The sequence below is a fragment of the Eptesicus fuscus genome, chromosome 1, assembly GCF_027574615.1.
Source record: "Eptesicus fuscus isolate TK198812 chromosome 1, DD_ASM_mEF_20220401, whole genome shotgun sequence".
In the NCBI taxonomy this organism is placed as follows: Eukaryota; Metazoa; Chordata; class Mammalia; order Chiroptera; family Vespertilionidae; genus Eptesicus; species Eptesicus fuscus.
The window spans coordinates 92,262,734-92,284,922 of NC_072473.1; the positions used below are offsets into that span (position 1 = coordinate 92,262,734).

The following is a 22,189-nucleotide window of genomic DNA, read 5'->3' on the forward strand; positions in this document are numbered from 1 at the left end:
AACAGACTAAATATATAGACAAGAACTTCCTTAACCTTATAAAACAAGTTAAACAAAAACATACAATACAGTTAAAGGTGAAACATTAGCCGAAACCGGTTTGGCTCAGTGGATAGAGCATCGGCCTGCAGACTGAAAGGTCCCAGGTTCGATTCCGGTCAAGGGTATGTACCTTGGTTGCGGGCACACCCCAGTAGGGGGTGTGCAGGAGGCAGCTGATCAATGTTTCTCTCTCATCGATGTTTCTAACTCTCTATCCCTCTCCCTTCCTCTCTGTAAAAAATCAATAAAATATATATTTTTTAAAAATGTGAAACAAAGTAATTTTTTAGTTTCAGGGAAAAAACAAGAGCAGATGCTAAAACATCTATCTATATAATAAAAGCCTAAGCGACCTTTGTGGTGGTACAACCATCAACCATAACAACCGGTCACTATGGTGCACACTGACCACCAGGGGCAGACGCTCAATGCAGGAGCTGCCCCCTGGTGGTCAGTGCGCTCCCACAGTGGGAGCGTCACTCAGCCAGAAGCCGGGCTCACTGATGGCAAGTGCAGCGGTGGTGGCGGGAGCTTCTCCCGCCTCTGTGGCAGTGCTAAGGAGCAGCAAGCCCAGCGGTAAGGAGCAAGCAGGTGGGCGGTTAAGGAGCAAGGGGTCCCAAACTGTGAGAGGGATGTCTGTCTGCCGACTTAGACCCAATCCCTGGGGGATCAGGCCTAAGCTTGCAGGCAGACATCCCCCAAGGGGTCCTGGACTGTGAGAGGGTGCAGGCCAGGCTGAAGGACCCCCCCATGCATGAATTTCATGCACCGGGCCTCTAGTTTAACCTTTTGCACTCGGATGTCGAGTGTGACTCGACACGGTTAGCATCGGTAGCAGCTCGAGAAAAAAGCAAGTGAGTGCAAAGGGTTAATATATAGTGATAAAATCACTAACTAATGTGTTAAGAAAAATAAATAACTCTTGGAAAGGAAAAGTGTCCTCAGTCATGAACACTAAGATTATCTGCATAAGAAAACCAAGAGATTCTGTAATCTACTGGGAATAATAAAACAGTTCAGCAAGGTTGTTATATATAAGATTAACATTTAAAAATCATTTTTTTCCCTATATGCCAGTAAACAAAGTTAAAAAACATTTTAAAATTATTTTATCCTTTTTATTGAATTTATTGGGGTGACAGTGGTAAACAAAATTATACAGATTTCAGGTGCACAATTCTACAACACATCATCTGTACACTATATTATGTGTGTTTCACCCCAAGTCAAGTCTCTGTCCATCATCATTTATCCCCTTATATCCTTATCCACTGGATAAGATAGGCATAGACATAGGTATATCTGTTAATGCACTTAAGTCTTTTCCACAAAGTAGTCTATTCTAAAAGAAAGACTTATATACTTACTAGAGGCCCAGTGCACAAAATTCGTGCACGGAAGGGGGTTGTCCCTCAGCCCAGCCTGTACGCTCTCCAATATGGGACCCCTCGAGGGATGTCCGACTGCCCGTTTAGGACCGATCCCGGTGGGCAGTCGGATCCCTAAACGGGCAGTCGGACATCCCTCTCACAATCCAGGACTGCTGGCTCCCAACTGCTTGCCTGCCTGCCTTCCTGATTGCCCCTAACCGCTTCTGCCTGCCAGCCTGATCACCCCCTAACCACTCTGCTCCCAGCCTGTTTGCCCCCAACTTCCCTCCTCTGCCGGCCTGGTCACCCCTAACTGCCCTCTCCTGCAGGGCTGATCACCTCCAACTGCCCTCCCTTGCAGGCTTGGTCCCTTTCAACTGCCCTCCCTTGCAGGCCGGGTGCCTCCCAACTGCCCTCTCCTGCTGGCCATCTTGTGGTGGCCATCTTGTGTCCACATGGGGGCAGGATCTTTGACCACATGGGGGCATCCATATTGTGTGTTGCAGTGATGATCAATCTGTATATTACTCTTTTATTAGATAGGATAGAGGCCTGGTACAGAGGTGGGGGCCAGCTGGTTTGCCCTGAAGGGCGACCCAGATCAGGTGGGGGTTCCCTTAGGGTGTGGGGCGGCCTGAGCAAGGGGCCTGTGGTGGTTTGCAGAGCAGCCACGCCACCTGGCAACCCAAGGGGAGGCCCTGGTATCTGGAATTTATTTTCCTTCTACAATTGAAACTTTGTAGCCTGGAGTGGAGCCAAGCCTGGGGCTCCCTCCGAGGCCGGTAGCCATTTGTGTTGGGGTTGTAATTGAAACTTTGTTGCCTTAAGCGGGTGGGCCCGGCCAGGGTGTGCGAAAAGCTTTGCTTCCCCTGTTGCCGGCGGCAACCCTGGCCTGCTCTCTCAAGCTCCATTCGGCCGCCATTTATTTGAATTTGTTTACCTTCTATAATTGAAACTTTGTAGCTTGAGTGGAGGCTTAGGCCTGGCAAGGGCAGGCGGAAAGCTTGGCTTCCTCTGTTACCTAGGAAACCTTGCTCTCTGTGGCTGTAGCCATCTTGGTTTGGGTTAATTTGCATACTCGCTCTGATTGGATGATGGGTGTGGCTTGTGGGTGTGTCGGAGGTATGGTCAATTTGCATATTTGTCTATTATTATATAGGATACCAGTGAAAGAACATACAAGGACTAAAAAGCAATAAGGCTAACCTCTCAGGCCAAGAGTAGCCAGCCTTCCTATTCAAAGTAATAATTAATTTGTTCAGAAGAGCAGAATTATGTACTGAGTGCCTTTTCCCCCATATAAATGGGAAATAATCTAAAATCTCATCAAATTTTATTACTGCAGTATAATATAAAGGTCAAAAAGGTCATGCATGCAAAGCTTTCTTCTTTTTGGGAGACAAGGGGAGGGTGTTGTTCCCATCCACTTTTAATTTTCTGGAGGGTGTTGTTCCCATCCACTTTCAATTTTCTGGTGCTTTTAATAAAAGCATAATATGCTAATTAGACCAGACAGCTGAACAACCTTCTGGATGTCATTCCAGACATCCTTTCTGACGACCTTCCAGATGAAGGCACGGTGGCGGGGCCAAGGCAGAGGTGGCTGCCACAGCAGGTGGAGGCCAAGGTAGAGGTGGTTAGGGGCAATCAGGAAGGCAGGTGAGTGATTAGGGGTGATCAGGCAGGCAGGCAAGCAGTTAGGAGTGATCAGGCAGGCAGTCAGAGTGGTTAGGGGCAATCAGGCAGGTGAGCAGTTAGGAGCTAGCAGTCCCAGATTGTGAGAGGGATGTCCGACTGCCAGTTTAGGCCTAATTCCGCAGGGATTCCTGTGTGATCAGGATCACTGTGGGATCAGGCTTAAACCAGCAGTTGGACACCCCCGAGGGGTCCTGGTTTGGGAGAGGGTGAAGGCCGGGCTGAGGGACCCCCCCCCACCATGTACGAATTTCATGCACCAGGCCTCTAGTATATATATATATATATATATAAAATGGGACTATAACATGAACTGATTTCTGTAATTAATCATTTTCAATCTGTGGTTGAAAATCACTTATACAGATACTTTCTAGTGTGGCAATTATGACATAGGTCATCAGTGTTCAATTTAGATAACATCCTCAACCAAAGGAATCTTCACTCTTAATCTCTCAGTATCAAAATTGCCAATACCAAATAATTTATCTGTTCAAGCTCCATGACAATACCAATCTTCTAGTACAAGTGACTTGCAGAATCTGAATTATTACACTCTGCAGCTGGGGAAGGGGAGAAACTAGACAGAGGAGCAACAGAGAAGCAAGATTATGACTTTCTCTGATGCATATCTAGGGCTGTAGAAAAGTCTTAGAATAAAAACTACAAAATTATAATCCAAGGAATTTACTTAACTATCTGAGGGCTGATGACTTTTCCAACAAATTCTCTCCAAATTCAGATAAATACTTGGACTCATCTACCCGTGCCTGCCTGAGGATTTATAAAGTTAATGAAGTTCCACATGAAATGTCTATTCTTGTCACATTCTTCAATTTGAAAAAAGGAACATTTATCTAGGACTGGGAATCCAGGCTCCCTTCATCGTTCCTCCGGAGAGTACATTTCTAATTTCACGGAAACTCTCAGCATTTATGACACTCCCCAGTAGATTTTTCATGTTTTTTAATCAATAGAGGAAACTGAAAAGCATGTTTGTGAAGAATCTGTATTATGAAGAAATACTTGTTAATTAGCTAAGAAAGGGGTCACAATGTTGTATATGCTGTATCAATCAGCCTAATCATATAAAACATGATACACAAATGAATAAATAAAGTACTATGTAGAAAGCAAACTAGAGAAATAAAACATTCAGAGGTGTCTTTGGGTGATGCAACTATGAGCAATTAAAATATTTTTTGCATTTTTTTCTTTTCTTTTATAGTTTTTCTGGTTTGCACTTTCAAAGTTTGCTATAATTAGTATGTCTGACATTCAAAATTAAGAAACACCTCTCAAAAATATAGGAGACAGTATTTAACAGTGAAGAATATGGCCTTTGGAATCAACTGGACCTTGTTTCAAATTCCAACTCTACCTCTTTATAGTTGTGTAACTTTTGGTGAGTTCCTTCACCTTCATAAGTTTCAATTATCTCAATTGTAAAATCTTGGTTTTAATATCTACATGTGAAAGTTTTTGTGAGAATTAAGTTAATGTATACAAAGTGGCTGGCACTGAATCTGGCACATAGCAGCCATTTAATAAATTGTAGCTTTAATTACAACTACTAATATTAATACCAGTACAAAATCTAAAGGACTGTGAGTAAGATGCACTCTAAGAGAGGGAAGCAATAGCAAATATTTGGAAATAGAGGTTTCTTTTTAAAAAATATATTTTTTTATTAATTTCAGAGAGAAAGGAAGAGGGAGAGACAGAAACATCAATGATAAGAGAGTATCATTTATTGGTTGCCTCCTGCAAGCCCCCTACTGGGAATTGAGCCAGAAATCTGGGTATATACCCTGACCAGGAATCGAACCATGACCTCCTGGTTCATAGGTTGAGCCAGGCCAGGCGGGCAAGAGGTTTCTTCATACCACTTGTGGTGAGAATGGGAGAACCGTGAAATCAAACTCCATGCAGTGAGCCAGCTGGGTAAATAACATGTCATGAATAAGTGGTGTCTCAGGCCTGGATACCGAGTCAGGGTATAATGACACCTAACATATGCCCTCATCGTGGGTAACATGTGACAGAAGAGCATGACCCCATAGTAGTACTGAGCTGCACAGAAGTGACATTCTTCTCCAGCAGCACTCAGTAGCCCATATACTATAAGAATGGAGGAGGAAGGAGCTCAGATTTACCCTTGATCAGAGTTTTTCTGGGCATGAAGGAGAACAAGAGGCTCTAAGGATATTGGCCAGAAAAAGAAGATGAAGATTTGGACTATAGTACAAAGATTAACTAAGTCAAGAAGTTGTGGACAAGGATGGGAGAGGTTCACTGAGAAAAAAAGTACAGCAGTCAAGGGACTGGAATAAATTTGAGTTGGGCAAAGAATAGGGGTATTAAAAGTATCACAGAAATAGCAGTAGAAGAATAGAAGGCTCTGGCATAATTGGAGAGAATCAGTTGAAAATGATACTGGTAGTTTCTGGTGATACCAAATGCAACCATGAAAAATATTGTTTCAAAGAGAGAGAGTAAGAAAGAGAGCACATCTTCACTCTTCCACATACAAAGAGGCTGAAGTTAACTAGTTAGTACTCTATAACCAGGAACAGCTGCCCTTTCTGTGGGGTTGCCTGAATCCCAGGCAGTCACTGGCAGACATATGAGTTATTTAACAGATTTAGTCCTATTTCAAGAGCAGCCAGAAACCAGAAAGATGCTCTCCTGATCAGTCTGTGCTCCCTGCCCTCCTCCCACCCACCCCCCGACCGGTCTATCAGTCAATTCAACTTACTGACAGAGAAAAGGAAACCTCTGTGGCCTTCACAGTGCAATAATGGCCAGAAAGTGTTTGGCTCATGTAAACATCATTTAAAAAGTTTATATAGAATTTTAAAAAAACCCAGAGAGGATCTGAAGAAAAGTAGAATGTAGAGGTGAATATATCTTAGACTATTTCTCTGGTTACGATATTTATTTATTTTAAAGTAAAAACCTCAAAGTATTTAAAATGCCATTGTGGAAGATAGTCACGCCACATATTTATAGTTATAAAATTTTCTGTGCATTATCAGGGATCAACACTTTCTATACAGAGATACGCACCACATATTTTATAAACAAGTAATTAAGGAAAGTGGTCTTTCAAATCTCAATATGATTCTGGGGATTTTTTTAAGCTTATAGGGGGGAATGCATGATGGCATGCTTCATCAATTTGAATAAGGTCATGTTATCTCACTCATATAAGGTGTATTAAAGATATTTAATCAGTGAGAAAGAATAAAACATTTACAATTCTCATGTAGACAGTAATGATATTAAATGTGTATAGCATATCAACCAAGTCAGTGGAATTTTCAAATTTATTTTCAATCAAATCTTTCTTAAAAAATTGTAACTCATAAAACTGTATTTTATCAGTTACTCATCCATCTTAAGGGAACATAATTTTCCAATGAATAAAATCAATAATGGAAATTAACCAGAGTGGACTATGTAATACTAGAGGCCCAGTGCATGATTGAATCATGCACATGTAGGGTCCCCTACACGCTTTTGCTTTTCGCGGTGGAGCTGGGTGCCTGTCCACTGGTGCACCAGGCCTTTCAGAAGCCTCCAGCTGGGCGGAGGCTTCTGAAAGGCCTGGTGCCAGAGCAGACAGGCACCCAGCTCCCCCACTTTTGATGGTCCACGGCCGCTGAGGAGGGCTACCCTGCTGTTGAGAGGTGCAGAGGGTGGGACTCCCGCCCCCTGCGCCTCTCAACGGCAGACCGCTGAGGGGGGCTGCCGCGGACACCTGGCTACCCTGCCGTTGAGAGGCGCAGCTGGGTGTCCGCGGCAGGCCCCCTCATTGGCCCCGGATCTGGCCGTTGAGAGGCACAGGGGGTGGGAGTCCCACCCCCTGCACCTCTCAACAGCAGGGTAGCCCTCCTCCGCGGCCGTGGACCCCCTGTGCCTCTCAACAGCAGGGTAGCCCCCCTCAGTAGCAGCGGATCCGTGCCTCTCAATGGCCGAATAGGCCACCCCGAGTCCCGCCCCCCAGCCTCCCACCGCCCAATCGTGGGCATAGCGGAGTGATGGTAATTTACATGTTACTCTATTATTAGATAGGGTGTGTGCCATGTATCACACCAAATAAGCCAGAAAGGGGAAAGTGGCAAAGTCATCTTTCAAAAGAGATCCAGAAGCATGACCAGGCTTCTTGATTCCTTTGGAGTATCCCTAGTGCGTGGCTTTTCTTTTCTCAAACCTGAATTCCTTCAGCAGGCTCTCAGTGCACAGGCATGAGCCCTGGCCTGGGTGAGGGAGGTGGTGGGGAAGCCAGGCAGTGAAGGAAATGAGCCATCTGCACAGAAGCACACACACCTACACAGGTAAAATGTCCACTGTTTCCTAGACCAAAGCTGAGGCTCATTCTGTGCACATTCTGTGGTCCCTTCTGAGAACAGGGTCAAGTCAGTTTTGTCCATTATTGTATTCCTAGCACCCCAAACTGTTCCTGGCAGAAAACCCATGCTGAATAAATGTTGGGTGAATGAATAAATGAAAGAAGAAACACTGAGTTCTACCTGGCAAAATGCTGATGAGCAGCCAAAGATTAATAAACACCTCTCGCCCATCTAATCCTGTTTCTAAAAGACAGACAGGCAAAAAAAAAAAGACAAACCCAGATCCTCAGAGAAACAATGTCATCTCTAAAGGGGGAAGGTCAATTGGGGAAAAGAGGAGACATATGTACTACTATTTGTAATACTTTAAACAATAATAAAAAATAAAATAAAAATAAAGGTGTGCCTCATTGGTTTCACACTTTTGGGAATTCCATATGGCATGTTCTCCTAGCCTGAGGCAATAAGGACTATTATGAAGCAAAAAGTTTCTTACAACCTTCAACATTTTGGCCAAATATTGCATGTTTCCACAGGGACACTAAAAACTGAACCTGGCCCTGAAAGAGATCAGCAATCCATTAAATTCCTAATCCTAGTTTTATTCCTTTAAGTCTCTGGATCTTCCACAAAATCCTTCCATAGTCCCGCAGATTCTAAAATTTCAGCAATTTATTCAATACCTGTCCCCTCTACACCTTGGCAGCACACAGGTTTACAGGGAAGAATGACACCTATGTAAGTCCATTGATTCAAGGCAAGGTGTTCATCGCTACTGGACTAGAAACTTCACAGCAGGTGGCATCTGAGATAATTGCATAATGGATGCAGAAGACCTCAACTGGTGAATGGAGAGAAAAGGTCACTGCAGGAATAAAACAACCTGAGTAAGGACACTGAGGTGGAACATCACAATATGGTGATATCAAATTGTTCTTACTGCTTCCTAGTGTGTGAACTCAGGCAAGTTATTTGGCCTTTCAGGGCCTCTCATCTATAAAATAGGAATAATAAAGCACCATTCATTACACAAGGCTGTTGTGATGATTCAATGAAATAACGTATAGCAAAGTGCCTAGCTGGCCTAGTGGCAGATACAAAGTAAGACCTCAAACAAACTTTGATAAGAGTCAGAAGTAAAATAGTGGTTACCAGGGAAAAATGCGGAGGTATCACTTAATGGAGACAGAGTCTCAGTTTGGGATGATAAAGTTTGGAGATGGAGAGTGTTGATGGTTGCACAGTACTGTGAATTTACTCAATTGTATGCTTAAAAATAGTTAAAGTGGTAAATTTTATGTTATGTACATTTTACCACCACAATAAAAAATGCAAAATATAAACAAAAATAAAGTGCAAGGTCTGCCTAGCAAGCAGCACATTGTGACTGAAATAAAGGATACTTAGGAAGGTAGGCTGAGACCAGAAGCAAAGAGCTTTGAATGTCAGGCTGAGAAGTGTGAACCTGATCTACCCTAGTGCTCCCTGGGGACACTTGGAAGGGTTATTATTTGAATTGGAATTTAAAAATATATCATTGATATTTATTTTTATAAAGATAACCCTGTGGTTCTTGCTGATTTGGCTCAGTGGATAAAGCATTGGCCCATGGGCTGAAGGGTACTGGGTTCGATTCTCGGTCAAGAGCACGTACCTTGGTTGCAGACTCGATCCCTGGCCCTGGGTCAGGGTGTTTGCAGGAGGCAACCAATTGATGTGTCTCCTTCACATTGATCTTTCTCTTTCTCTGTCTCTCTCCCTCTCTTCCACTCTCTCTACTAGTAAATATCAATGGAAAAATATCCTCGGGTGAGGATTAACAAATAAAATTTTTTAAAAAAAAGATAACCCTGTGGATGGATTAAATGATTAGAAAATAAATTGAGGCTGAAAGGAGGGATGCCCATTAGACTTCCACTATTTAAAGTGTGGTCCCCTGCCAAGCAGGATTGGTCTTATCTGAATGCAAATTCTCAGCCTGCCCAGACCTTCTGAATCAGAATCCTTGTGCTACAGGATTTTAGGTAATGCCCATGCACGTGAACCTTTGAGAAGCACTGGATTTGAAGACCAGAAGAGTCCAAATGGGAGAGGTTGAGTACTTGCAGTGGAACTTTGACAAAAAGAGGTGGAACCATAATCATCAATATTTATGGAGCTTACTACATATAAACTAGGTTCTGTGTATTTCAAACACCACCAGTTAACCCTCAAAACTGCCCTGTGCAATAGGTACTATTTATTCCCATTCCCCACATGGAATATTAATTAGCCATGAAAAAGAAGAAAATCCTGTCATTGGCAACAACTTGGATGTACCTTGAGGTCATTATGCTAGGTGAAATAAGTCAGACAGAGAAAGACAAATACTGTGTGATCTCAGTTATATGTGTAACCAAAAAAAGAATAGAAACAGAGCACATTGGTGGTTGCCAGAGGTGGGGTCTAGGAAGTGAGGAAAATGGGTGAAGGTGTCAAAAGGTATAAACTTCCAGTTATAAAATAAATAATTCTTAGGGATATGTATAGCATGGTGACTGTAGTTTCCAAGAGAGTAAATATTAAAAGTTCTCATTACAAGGAAAAAAAAGTGTAACTATGTTTGGTGTAAACTTAGTGTGGTAATTATTTTATAATATATACATATATCAAATCATTATGTTGTGCACCTTTGTGGATGAACAGGGGCCACATACTAAACCTAACAAGCTCAGAGAAGGCCTGCATGGTGGCCTTACAAACTCAGACCTAAAATAACCTTAAAGGATGGTCTGAAATTAAAAACTGTTTAACTAAAAGCAGTTCATGGTGGGTAGTCATGTCCTAGGCTAGAATCTTCCCTGACAAAGGTCAATTTTCACCTTAATTAAGCCTGTCTATTGTCTTATTACATCTATGATAGCACATCTTTGGAATGTCAAAGTAATTTCCTTTTTCCAGATCCCTCAAAGCACAGGTACCACACCAGTGCAGAGACCACAAATCCCCTCACTGTTATTGAGTTAATTGTTGACTGTTAACTATCCTTCACCCACCTATGTAAAAGAAGTATGTGTCTATCATTTTACTTTTCATCCAATCCCAGAGGTTTCCCCGGAGTTGCTTTCTCCTGCCTCCCTAATCTATCACCAGTGGATTTCATATAACCCACTTACATCTTCTATTTTGACTATAATGTATAAAATAAGACGCAAAACTGCCTTTCTCTGGAGCATTTTCTCAATTCATTGAGATTTTGCTTCCCAGCAATTGTAGACAGTTTGGCTCAGATAAACTCACGAAAATTCTCTACAGGTTTGAATGTTTCTTACACTGACACCTTAAACTTACACACTTGTATACGTCCATTATACCTCAATAAAACTGGGAATTTTTTAAAATTAGAGTTGAAGTAATTTGTCTGAGGTTACACTGGTAGCACCTGACAGAACTAGGATTTGAAACAGTTTGTAAACGTTTGCTTTATCATCTCCTCTGTACTGCTTTTCAAACCTCACTTTCTTTCTCTGTTATTATACTCTGAGATGATTACACTAGAGGCTCTCTAAACTATTTTGGAGGTCTATCTGATGTGGAAATAGCATATGAATAAATGGAAAACTTCTGATCTTTCTAGCTTACCATCACTCAGATTCAATCTTCTATATCCTGTCTTTCAGCCTTTGCCTGGGTTGTACATGAAGCCTCTAAAGAATCTGATTCTTCATCTGTGATCAAATTTAGTGTCTCTTCTGCAACCCTGTCCTCCATAATCCCAAGACTATGTAGGAATTTGACTGATCGGTGGCAGGAAGGTATTTAATGGATGTTTCTTCTCCTTCCTTATTTATCAACAGAACTCAACATTTCCTTCCCTCGGTAGCAACAACAAAAGTTCAAAACTAAATTTCCACTGTATTGTACAATTACCCTCTAAAAGGAGTAAAAAATCAAATTTGTCATCTTTACCAAGATATTAGCAGAGAAAAATCCCAGTTATAGGACAAAACTCCTCAAACATGAGTATCATCAACCTATTCCTGCAAATGAAGGCTGCCAAGTTATCTTTCATAATTTTCTCTTCCTTCTCTTCCCTTATCTGGGCCCATCTGATTGGCACTCATGGCCTCTATGGATCCCGCCTCTGCACTGTGACTCATGCCTACCTGCTCCTGCTTATGCTCAAAGACTGACCTCAAGCTCAGGCCTTTCACTTTAATTCCTGCAAACACCTCCACATCATGGGTCTCCACTCTTGCCCTGCTCCAGTCCATCCTCACCTAGAGACCAACATGATCCAATTAACCAACTTAATCCTGTCCCTCCTCCTAAAACCCTGCCCTGGGTCCTCCACTATCCCAGACTTACCGGGAAGCCCTAATCTCTGCAGCAAGTAACTTATTTGATTTTCACATTTCTGTGATGTATATTCTGATGTTATCATCTCAGTTTCTCAGGAAACTCAGGCACAGAAAGATAGTTCAAGATCACCCAACTAGTAAGTGTTACATCAGATAATTGATTCTAGAGAGTCTGGTATTGGAGTTAAAAACTATACTAGACTGCCTTCCATCCCTATGTCACTATTTCCAAGAAGTCTTCCCAGATTTCCCGTTTTCCTTTGAAGACCTCTATACAAACTGTGCCCTGTGTGCATTAAAATGTAAAGTCCCTCATGGAAGAGACATCTTATTGTACTTTCTACATTCTAAAGTATCTAAAATCATTCTCAATACACACTAATTTCTGGATATTTGTTTAATCCAAATTAATGTGCATAAGTACAAAAGACAATATAGAGAATTTATTTCCTATCGTGAGAGTGCCAGGAGCAAATTATTTCACCTTAACATCTCTCTGTGCAAAGTTCATAGTGGCAGAATATGGTCCTACACACCCAGATAACAGAAAAGAAAGAATGGAATTTAGAATGCAAAAATCAAAGGGATGTGGTCCCTGGGAGTCCAAGGATTTCAGAGAAGAAATGTTTCCAGAGAAGTCCAGCCTATTAAATGTCCAAAGTTAATTTTGTGTGAGGCTTATGAAATCTATCATGTATTAAGCCATTTTAAAGAGTTAGAGAATGGGTAATGGCCTATGAAAACATTTACAAGATCAAGGAATTCCAAGTTTCTCACATCTAATGGTTAAAGTGCTGTTTAGCACTATCTTTAACTGTCCAGGGCTACCTACAATCCAAATAGGAACAGGGAAGGTCAGCATTGGGCTGATTTCCAGTAAATGAACAAGGCATCTCTGCAGGAGTTAACTTCTTCGAAATGTAGAATTGATCCACCAAAGTCTCTGCTGCTCTTATGAGCACATTATATTTGCTAGCTGAAATAGCTAGACAATGACAAAACCTATTGCATGAACCCTATAGATATCTAGGTGACAAACAAGATTTTAAGTTGAATTCAGTCAGCCTGTAGAACTTAATGTTTCCTATTATTCCCAAAGCATGTCCTAGTATTAAACACAGACATCAATCCTCATAGAAATAGAAGCTCTAACCCCTGAGATGGAAAAAAGAAACTTCAATAATGGAAGAATGATGAGGACAATACTTCTGTTTTTCTTCTGGATGCCCTATCTGACACTATCTTTCCCTGTTTCTTTCAATCTCTATTACTTGGGCTAGCTTTCATTTCACAGTGAAAGTGCTCTACTATAGCATCTGGAAGGGAATTCTATTTTTTCCAGCTTTATTGAGGTATAACTGACAAATAAAATTATATTTATTTAAGGTGTACAACATGCTGATTTGATATACATGTACATTGTGAAATGATTACCACAATCAAGTTAATTAACATCCATCACCTCACATAATTATTTTTTTATGATGAGAACACTTAAGATCTACTCCCTTAGCAAATTTCAAGTATACAATACAATATGATTAACTACAGTCACACTGCTGTACATTAGATCTCCAGAACTTATTCATCCTATAATTGAAATTTTGTGCTGTTAAAACTATTGCTCGCCAAGTCCTTGCATTTCTAGCTATGCCACTGTATACCAATCTTCATTTTTTATTAATCCACTAAATTTAGAATATTCTCCTAATTGACATTTTTTAAAAATCTGAGAACTAACAGGAAGCATCTGTATATTTGTATCATACCTCTTTTTTATCTTCTTTTGATTTCCCCTAGACTTAGTCTGAATTCTTTTAGGACTAGGATATATGAAAATACCATAACTTGAAAAGCTAAAGTACTTCACTTATCTCCAATTCATTCATGGAGTGCCTACTCTTTGCTGGGCTTGGCAAGGCCAAGCATGGGAATCTAAAGATAAAGCTGACGTAGGTTTTGCTCTAATGAAATTCACTGTCAATAATGGGGAGTGTTTAAACCAATACTTATAACCCCTCACTTAAAAAGAAATTCATCAAGTTAAAATAGTCTGTGAATTTCAAAAGCCATGTCAAACTGAAACATACTGCCAACTTTTTCAATTTAATTACCAAGAGCATGTTGTTGTACTTCCCCTTTGAAATCACAAAGAAACTAGGGTTGGACTTATTAGGAATTTGTCTTCAGGCCCCTTGCTATAACAGTTTCTTGGATATTAAAACATCCTTATTATAATATTATTTTTATATTTAATCAATAAATCTCCCTTGGAATTGGGTGCATACTCAAGCACATTTACAGAATTTAGCTTTATAAGTAGTAAGAAGACAGATTTTTTTAAATTAAACATAGTTGTAACATTAGGTGACATTAATTAAGCACTTACTATATTCCAAGCTCTATTATTATCTTTCCCATTTTACATATGAGGAAAATGGGTTTCAGAGAGATTAGATAACTTTCCAGGCTGCCATGAAAGTCAGTGACAGTTACCTGAATATTCACTCACTAATATACTGCCTCTCCATGACTTAGCATTGGCCTTCTTTCAAAACCCTTGCCCATCTGCTAATTCATTGTGTCATCTCCCACCTACCCTCCTTCCCCCCTGCCTCCATTCTCTATCTGTGACCTTCTAGATAACTAGGAATAAACACAAACACCTCATGTTTCTCTCAATTCTGGTTCCCCAGCCCATTGACAAACTACTTTGAAGTTCTGTAGCAATCATATTTATGGCCAATAACCTTTCTGCAATTGATCATGTCCTTGAAACTCACCAAATATTATAAATATGCTGACAGACTGTCTAAACACATCAATGTTCTTCACTGAAAAACATATGGAAGTTTATTTTTTATCCCTGTGAGGGCCCAGTCCCTTGACAGTGATTTGTGAGACCCAAGATTGAGCACTTGAGAATCTCTGCTCTACAGCAGAGTGACAATACAGTATACTTTGAGACTCTAGACAGCATCAAGGCCGAAGTGCAGCAGCCCTCAAGCTTGGTAGGTGGTAAGAATCTTGAGGTGCATTCCATAGACTCTTTCCCAACTCTCCTCCCTCCAGTGGTTAAAGATGATGGGTTCCAAGCCCCTGCTACTCCTCTCTCCAACCCAACAGCTCTCCCAGATCCTTAGAGTGTTTATTACTATTTTTATCCAAGTCGGCCATAGCATCAAATGAAGTTTAATACTCTGAGACTCACTGAAGACCCAAGAACACATTGTCGAGAATACTGCCCCTGAAGTCTCCTAGTCATATATTTATTTACACAGAAAAATGTTAGTCTATCCTGAACATATGTCTCCAAGGACATAAACTCGTAACTTTGTCCTATCTATTTTAGCTACTTATTGATACTGTGCAGAACTGACAGAACTGGCTGTGCACTGCTTTTCTTCCCAGGCTTAGTCAATAGATACTTTCTTCCTCTACCCTGCTCATTTACTCTCCCCTTTTTTCATCGTTTAGTCACCATGTTCCAATATAGTTTCATCTCTAAAGAATTAACCCAATAATTTACCAAACATGAAGAACAAGAAACACGAAAGTGTCGTTGATAGTTCATCTGTTTAAAAAAAAGTAGTAAAGAGAACTGAGCATTCTGTGACAGTGGTGCATAAGGACAGGCCAAGGCCACAGGCATGGACTTCTGAGGTACAACCCAGGCTGCCAGGGTTCATCCTGCTCCTAAACTGAGTTGCTAATCAAGAAGCTCCTTACAAAAGCTTATTAATAACTTATTCTTGACTTGAATGCTACAGATCTGCATAACACTTTAAAAACTCCTCTGCTATAACTCATGGAGGGATAAAACTTTATTGCACATTACATTAGAACTTATAGAAACTAGACATTCACCCAATTCAAACACTTTATAAAAATGGCCAACATATACTGCAATTAAGTCGGAGGCTTATGTTATATTTTCTAGTTTTTTACTTACAAGTCTTTACTAGCTCATAAGATAAACATATGGTCTGAAATTGTCCATTTTAGATTTACCTTATATGCAATATAAAGAGATGCTGGTATTTTTAATTGTGTATTAAGTAAAATTCCAATTCAATTTATTGAAAAGAAAACTCACTGAAACTTGATGCCAAGAATTTCAAAACTTTGCAGAATCACTGCCCTAGCTGGTTTGGCTCAGTGGATAGAATGTCGGCCTGCGGACTGAAGGGTTCTGGGTTTGATTCTCGGTCAGGGCACATGTCCGGGTCGTGGGCTCGATCCCCAGTAGGGGGCATGCAGGAGGCAGCTGATCAATGATTCTCTCTCATCATTGATGTTCCTATCGCTCTTTCCCCTCTCCATTCCTCTCTAAAATCAATAAAATATATATATATTTTTAAAATTGGCAGTATGGGGAAATTACTTTTTTTAAAATATATATTTTATTGATTTTTTTACAGAGAGGAAGGGAGAGGGATAGAGAGTTAAAAACATTGATGAGAGATCAGCTGCCTCCTGCACACTCCCCACTGGGTATGTGCCCACAACCAAGGTACATGCCCTTGACGGGAATCGAACCTGGGACCCTTCAGTCCACAGGCCGACGCTCTATCCACTGAGCCAAACCAGTTAGGGCAGGGAAATTACTTTTTAGTGTTTCTTTAAAGAAAACTAAATTTGTCAAATCACAGGCAAGCTCATTTTTCTAAAATGGAAAAAGATAGGTTCTCAGCAACATGGAATTGAATTTGGTCTGTGACCTAAATGGCTCAACAGATGTTTCTTTCGAAAGAAAGAAAATCAAATTATATTCTGAAACTCTTTTCTTTAACTCTTCTCTAAAGGAACACACCCTTCCAGCTTCCTTGGAAGGAGAGGAGCCTCTGTTTGCCACAGGTATAGTGATGCTGGTCCCTCCCTGCACTTTGTCTCCAAAGACATAAACTCAGTTACCAAAGTTCATCCTCTCAAAGACATTCAGTGAAGAGGGAGAGAGAAGAGATCTCTGGAAAATGTCATCCCTGTGCAGCAGCATCTAAGAGCAGAGGGAACCATGTCAACAAATCTCATTCTTAGTTTTGGGAACTCGAGTTGTTTTCCACCTTCTCTGCAACAGAGAAAGTGCTACACATATAAGGCTAGTCTCTGAACCAGCTGGAGATACCCCAAGACCTTCAAACCTCCTGGAACTTAAATCACTGCAAAAATTCATGGCCAGTTATCCTAGAAAGTTTGAAGTTGCAAATAAATGCTGGTATTCTTCTTGATCACAAATAGTTTGTCAACCTTATTCCTGGAGAGTTCAAGAATGCCAGGGCCAGATGTTATTGCTCACTTATATGAAATGGCTTAATGCAAATAACCCAGACTTTCTTAAAAGTCATTGCTCCCACAGAACACTAACACCAAAGGAGGTTGAAGCATCCCTTGGTTGGGTATATTTGGAAAATTCTGAGTTAAATATAGTGAAGCAGATTTCGTGACTATGAGACATCTCAGGACTTTTTATAAGTTTAGGAGCACTCCAAGACACCTTCACCGGGTCTTTTTTTGCTTTACCTCCCATCCTCAAGCACCTTCCATGGCAAGATGAATTTTAGCTTATAAATGACAGAAAGGACCTTTGAAAACCTAACAATAAATACTTAATGATATCGGGGATAAAAATAACAGTCTGGGATACCCCCAAAGATTATGAAGTGTCCAGGGAAAGGGAAAGGTGATAACTGCAGAGGTCATTTTATTCTAGTTTACTGATTTAATCCAAGGTGCTCCTAAAAAGGCCCCCAGCATAACCTGCTCAAACATCTGGGACACAACTCAGAGGATAAAGGACTCTCACCTAGCGTTATTAAAAAAACAAACAAACAAACAAACAAACAACAACAATTGAACCCTCAATGGTTTGGCTCAATGGATAGATAGAGTGTCAGACTGCGGACCAAAGGGTCCTGGGTTCGATTCTGGTCAAGGGCAGGTATCTCGATTGCAGGCTCCTCTCCAGTCCAGGCCCTGCTCATCGGGGTGCTTGCAGGAGGCAACCGATTGGTGTGTTCTCTCACATTGATATTTCTCTTTCTTCCCCTCTTTCTTCCAATCTCTCTAAAAATCAATGGAAAAATATCCTCGGAGAGGATTAAAAAACAAAACACACAATTGCAAGGAGTGCTCACTTCGGTAGTACATCTGCTAAAATTGGAACGATACAGAGATTAGCATGGCCACTATGAAAGGATGACACACAAATTCATGAAATGTTCCATAATATTTTATATCAGGTGTGCTATATTTTTTATCAGTTGTACTTCAACAAAACTGCAATTTCAAAAAAAAAAAAAAAAAACCAAACCAGAATATTTTCTTTCAGCGTAAAAAATAACAAATGCATGCCAAAACCGGTTTGGCTCAGTGGATGGAGCGTCGGCCTGCGGACTGAAAGGTCCCGGGTTCGATTCCGGTCAAGGGCATGTACATTGGTTGCGGGCACATCCCCGGTAGCGGGTGTGCAGGAGGCAGCTGGTCGATGTTTCTCTCTCATCGATGTTTCTAGCTTTCTATCCCTCTCCTTTCTCTCTGTAAAAAATCAATAAAATATATTTTTTAAATAAATAAATAAATAACAAATGCAGTGATGTACATAAAAATGTGTCTCTCTCTGAATTATATATGTAAGATAATGTTCTCCTTTGTGCAAAAAAATATGAACCATAAATTAATATGCACTTAATTCCTAACATCTAAATAATTTTTGAAGCGAAGAACAAGGTAAAATCTGTTCACTAGGTGTACCACCACACTGAAATTCCTATATTAAGGAAATATTCCCATATGGAATTTCAAGGATGCACAAGGACAATTTATGTTTCTATTGAGATATTTTTATAAAATGAGCAAGTTGGCATGAGATACATATGAGTCCTAATCAATTTTTGAAAATATATTTGTGAATTGGCAGTTACAAAATAATCATGGGGATATAAAGTACAGCACAGGGAAGTCAATAATATTGTATTAACTATGCATGGTGCCAGGTGGGTACTAGACTAAACGGGGGGCGGGGAGTCACTTTGTAAGTTATATAAATGTCTAACTACTATGCTATAAACCTGAAACTAATATAATATTAAATGTCAACTGTAATTTAAAAGTTAAAAATTATATATATTTGTGGAACTGATAAGTTGTATACCTGGGAAAATGCCCCCTTTGAAAAAAATATGTGATAATGATTATAATTATTACATCCTAATATTTATATGCCCTTTTTCCACATTTCTTCAGTTTTTCACCACAGAGGTATCAAAGTTGCCAGAGAATCTAAAAACCAAATTACATTTATTGCAATATATATATTTTATACATCACAATTTAAAGGAAATATATAAAGTTATTTTCATTTATGAGAATATGATCATATGCATAACTATATAAATATATAATTAGATGCAAAAATTAACATTCAAGTTTAGTTCTACTTGCATTTGTTCTACATGCAACACACAAACCTCAATGATCTAAAATGTCTAATTTATCATAAACAAAACATATTTTATTTCCTTCATTTGATTTTATAATTCTCTCAGGGAAATGGGTAGAGTGCTACATTTAGAGCGATCAGATAGAATCTCTTAAGATAAAATATAATTTGCATTTTAAATCTGTAGCTAGTGAAAATCAAAGACACCTGTAATCAGATATTTTTATTATTCATGCTACACAATTCCACATGTATTTAATTAACAAGTGTTAAGAGTAAACTGTGGCCATAGCCGGTTTGGCTCAGTGGGTAGAGCGTCATTCTGAAAACTGAAGGGTCCCAGGACCATTTCAGTCAAGGGCACGTACCTCAGTTGCAGGCTCGATCCTGTGTGGGAGGCAACCAATCAATGTGTCTCTCTCTCTTTCTCTCTCTCTCCCCCTCCCTTCTTCTCTCCCACTCTCTCTAAATATAATGGAAGAATATTCTCAGGTGTGGATTTAAAAAAAAAGAGTAGATTGTGACTACTGAATGATGTTATATCTTGATTTGTGCTTTAAACCTGACTGAGCATGTCTTCATTGTATGAATTATTGACTAATTCAGTATTATTACTTTAAAGTGTAGCTCATTACTTAGATTTTCCCAAATCACTTACAACTTGTTGATCATTTTCAAAACACAGGGAACTCTTACTTTCATTAAATTATTATAAGTGCATGTTAAAATATAAAAGGTAAGCATAAAAGAAAAGTCTAAAAGATAAAAAATGTTCTCTTACCCAAGAACAAGAAATGAAGAAACTGATGAGTGTTGTCTGTAGACACTGGAGAGTCTATCCAGAAGACCTTAAAAGAAACAGATGTTTCCAAATCAAAAACAGCCCTTACAGAAATACAAGGGAAGTCAATTATCATGTAACTGTACATCCTATATAATAAAAGGCTAATATGCAAATCGACCAAACAGCAGTATGACTGGTTGCCATGACGCGCACTGAGCACGAGGGGGCAGATGCTCAAAACAGGACCTGCTCCCTGATGGTCAGTGCACTCCCACAAGGGGAGCGCCGCTCAGCCAGAAGCCCTGAGCTGGCTTCACACCTGGCAAGCACAGCAGCAGTGGAGGGAGCCTCTCCTGCCTCCGCGGCAGCGCTAAGGATGTTTGACTGATGGCTTAGGCCTGGGGGAGCAGGCCTAAGCCATCAGTCAGACATCCCACAAGGGTTCCCGGACTGTGAGAGGGTGCAGGCCGGACTGAGGGACTCCCTTGAGTGCACAAATTTCATGCACCAGGCCTCTAGTTTAAAATAAAGAGAACCCTTTTTAACTACCAAGACTTTCCAGGTTAGAGAAACTGGGATTGCTCCTCACCCAAGAATGTTCTTCAAGTACTTCTAGATTCTGCATGAAGTTTAATTTCTTTAGTCTCTTAATTCTAAGCCCCTTCAATCACCATCGTAGCCTCCTTGACCAGAGGGTCTAAGCTTTCTGATGTTATCTTGCCCAGTGGCCTTGATACAAGACCTAGAGATGATGAGATCTGCCTCTGTACTAATTCCTTTTGTGCAACTCTTACTTGTAATCCTTAACTCAAAAAACTCTTACTTGTAATCCTTAACTTGGTTTATAGATATAGAAGTGAATGTTGATGTTCATGAATTTCTTCTAAGAGGTGCTATGGAGTTGCTTTGCATTAGGCAGGGAGTAGTCCTGCCTTCTCTAAGGGACACACAAACCTTGAAACAAAATGGCATGGTCCTAAAATAGAAATCTGTTTCTAATGTTTGGCAAACATACTCCACACCATCTATGAGGCCTAAAGGTATTTGGGGATCTGTATACATGGTTTTGGATCCAAAACGACATCATTTTCCCCAGTTTTATCAGAATCATGTAGAATGCTCTCTTGTGCATGCTCTCCACAGATTTCTCCTTCCTGAGCCCTCCAGAGCTCTTTGTCTACCACTATCTCAGGAGATGTCACTTTCTAGGATGTGTAATTACTATCCAAGCCCTTGTCGGTCTCCCCCACTAGAACATGAGCATGAGGGCAGAATCTGGGCTCATTATTCCCTGTCCCAAGCACCTGACACAGAGTAGAAGCTTAGCATCCACTTACCCTGCCAGGTGGCTCAGTTGTTTGAGTCATCCTGTGCACCAAAAAGGTTGTGGGTTTGATTCCTGATCAGGGCACATACCTGGGTTGTCTGTTAGATTCCCAGTGAGGGCACATGCCTGGGTTGTGGGTTTGATTCCCCGTCAGGGTACATACCTGGGTTGCAGGTTTGATTCCCAGTCAGGGCACATACCTGAGTTGTGGGCTTGATTCCTGGTTGGGGCTCATATGGGAGGCAACTAATTGACATTTCTCTCTGACATCAATGTTTCTCTCTCTCTCCCTCTCTTCTCTCTCTAAAATTGGTGAAAATATCCTTGAGTGAGGATTTTAAAAAAAGAAGCATCCATTGAAGGGAATCATGGCCATTCCTCAACAGATGACCTTGGTTCACATTAACCCAAGAGCATCTGCAAGAACTCAGCTGGGTGCCTGTGGTAGCACTCATGCACAATGCTTATTCCACTGGTAACTGGCATCTAGGACTACTTGTTTGGTACCGTCCTGACCTTGAGAAATATCTTCTAACAAGATTCATCACTTGACACCATTATGAAGCAAGCAATGATGTATATACTTTGGAGCCCAAGTGCTTCCATTTACTTATTCAGTTATTCATGTCCAAATAGTTATCTACTATAGGCAAAGCACTATGCCAGCTGTTTTTATTGTGTTGTTGTCATCATTGTTAGTAAAGCTAAAAAACCTACAGAGAAATAATAATTATTATTTCAAAGAAGAGTTACATAACTGTAATTTATTTTTTTTTTTTTACACTGAGCAGCTGGAATGTTGAGAAGTATAGGAATCAAATGGGAAAATAAATGCAGT

The 22,189-nt window shown here is 40.4% G+C and overlaps 1 non-coding gene across 1 annotated transcript; it reads left to right on the top strand.

Annotated features, from left to right (window-relative positions):
• The first annotated feature begins 17,928 nt into the window (after positions 1–17,928).
• Positions 17,929–18,032, top strand: LOC114228759 (U6 spliceosomal RNA). Its single transcript, XR_003614876.1, has one exon. It is a non-coding gene; the product is annotated as a U6 spliceosomal RNA (small nuclear RNA).
• The last annotated feature ends 4,157 nt before the right edge of the window (positions 18,033–22,189 follow it).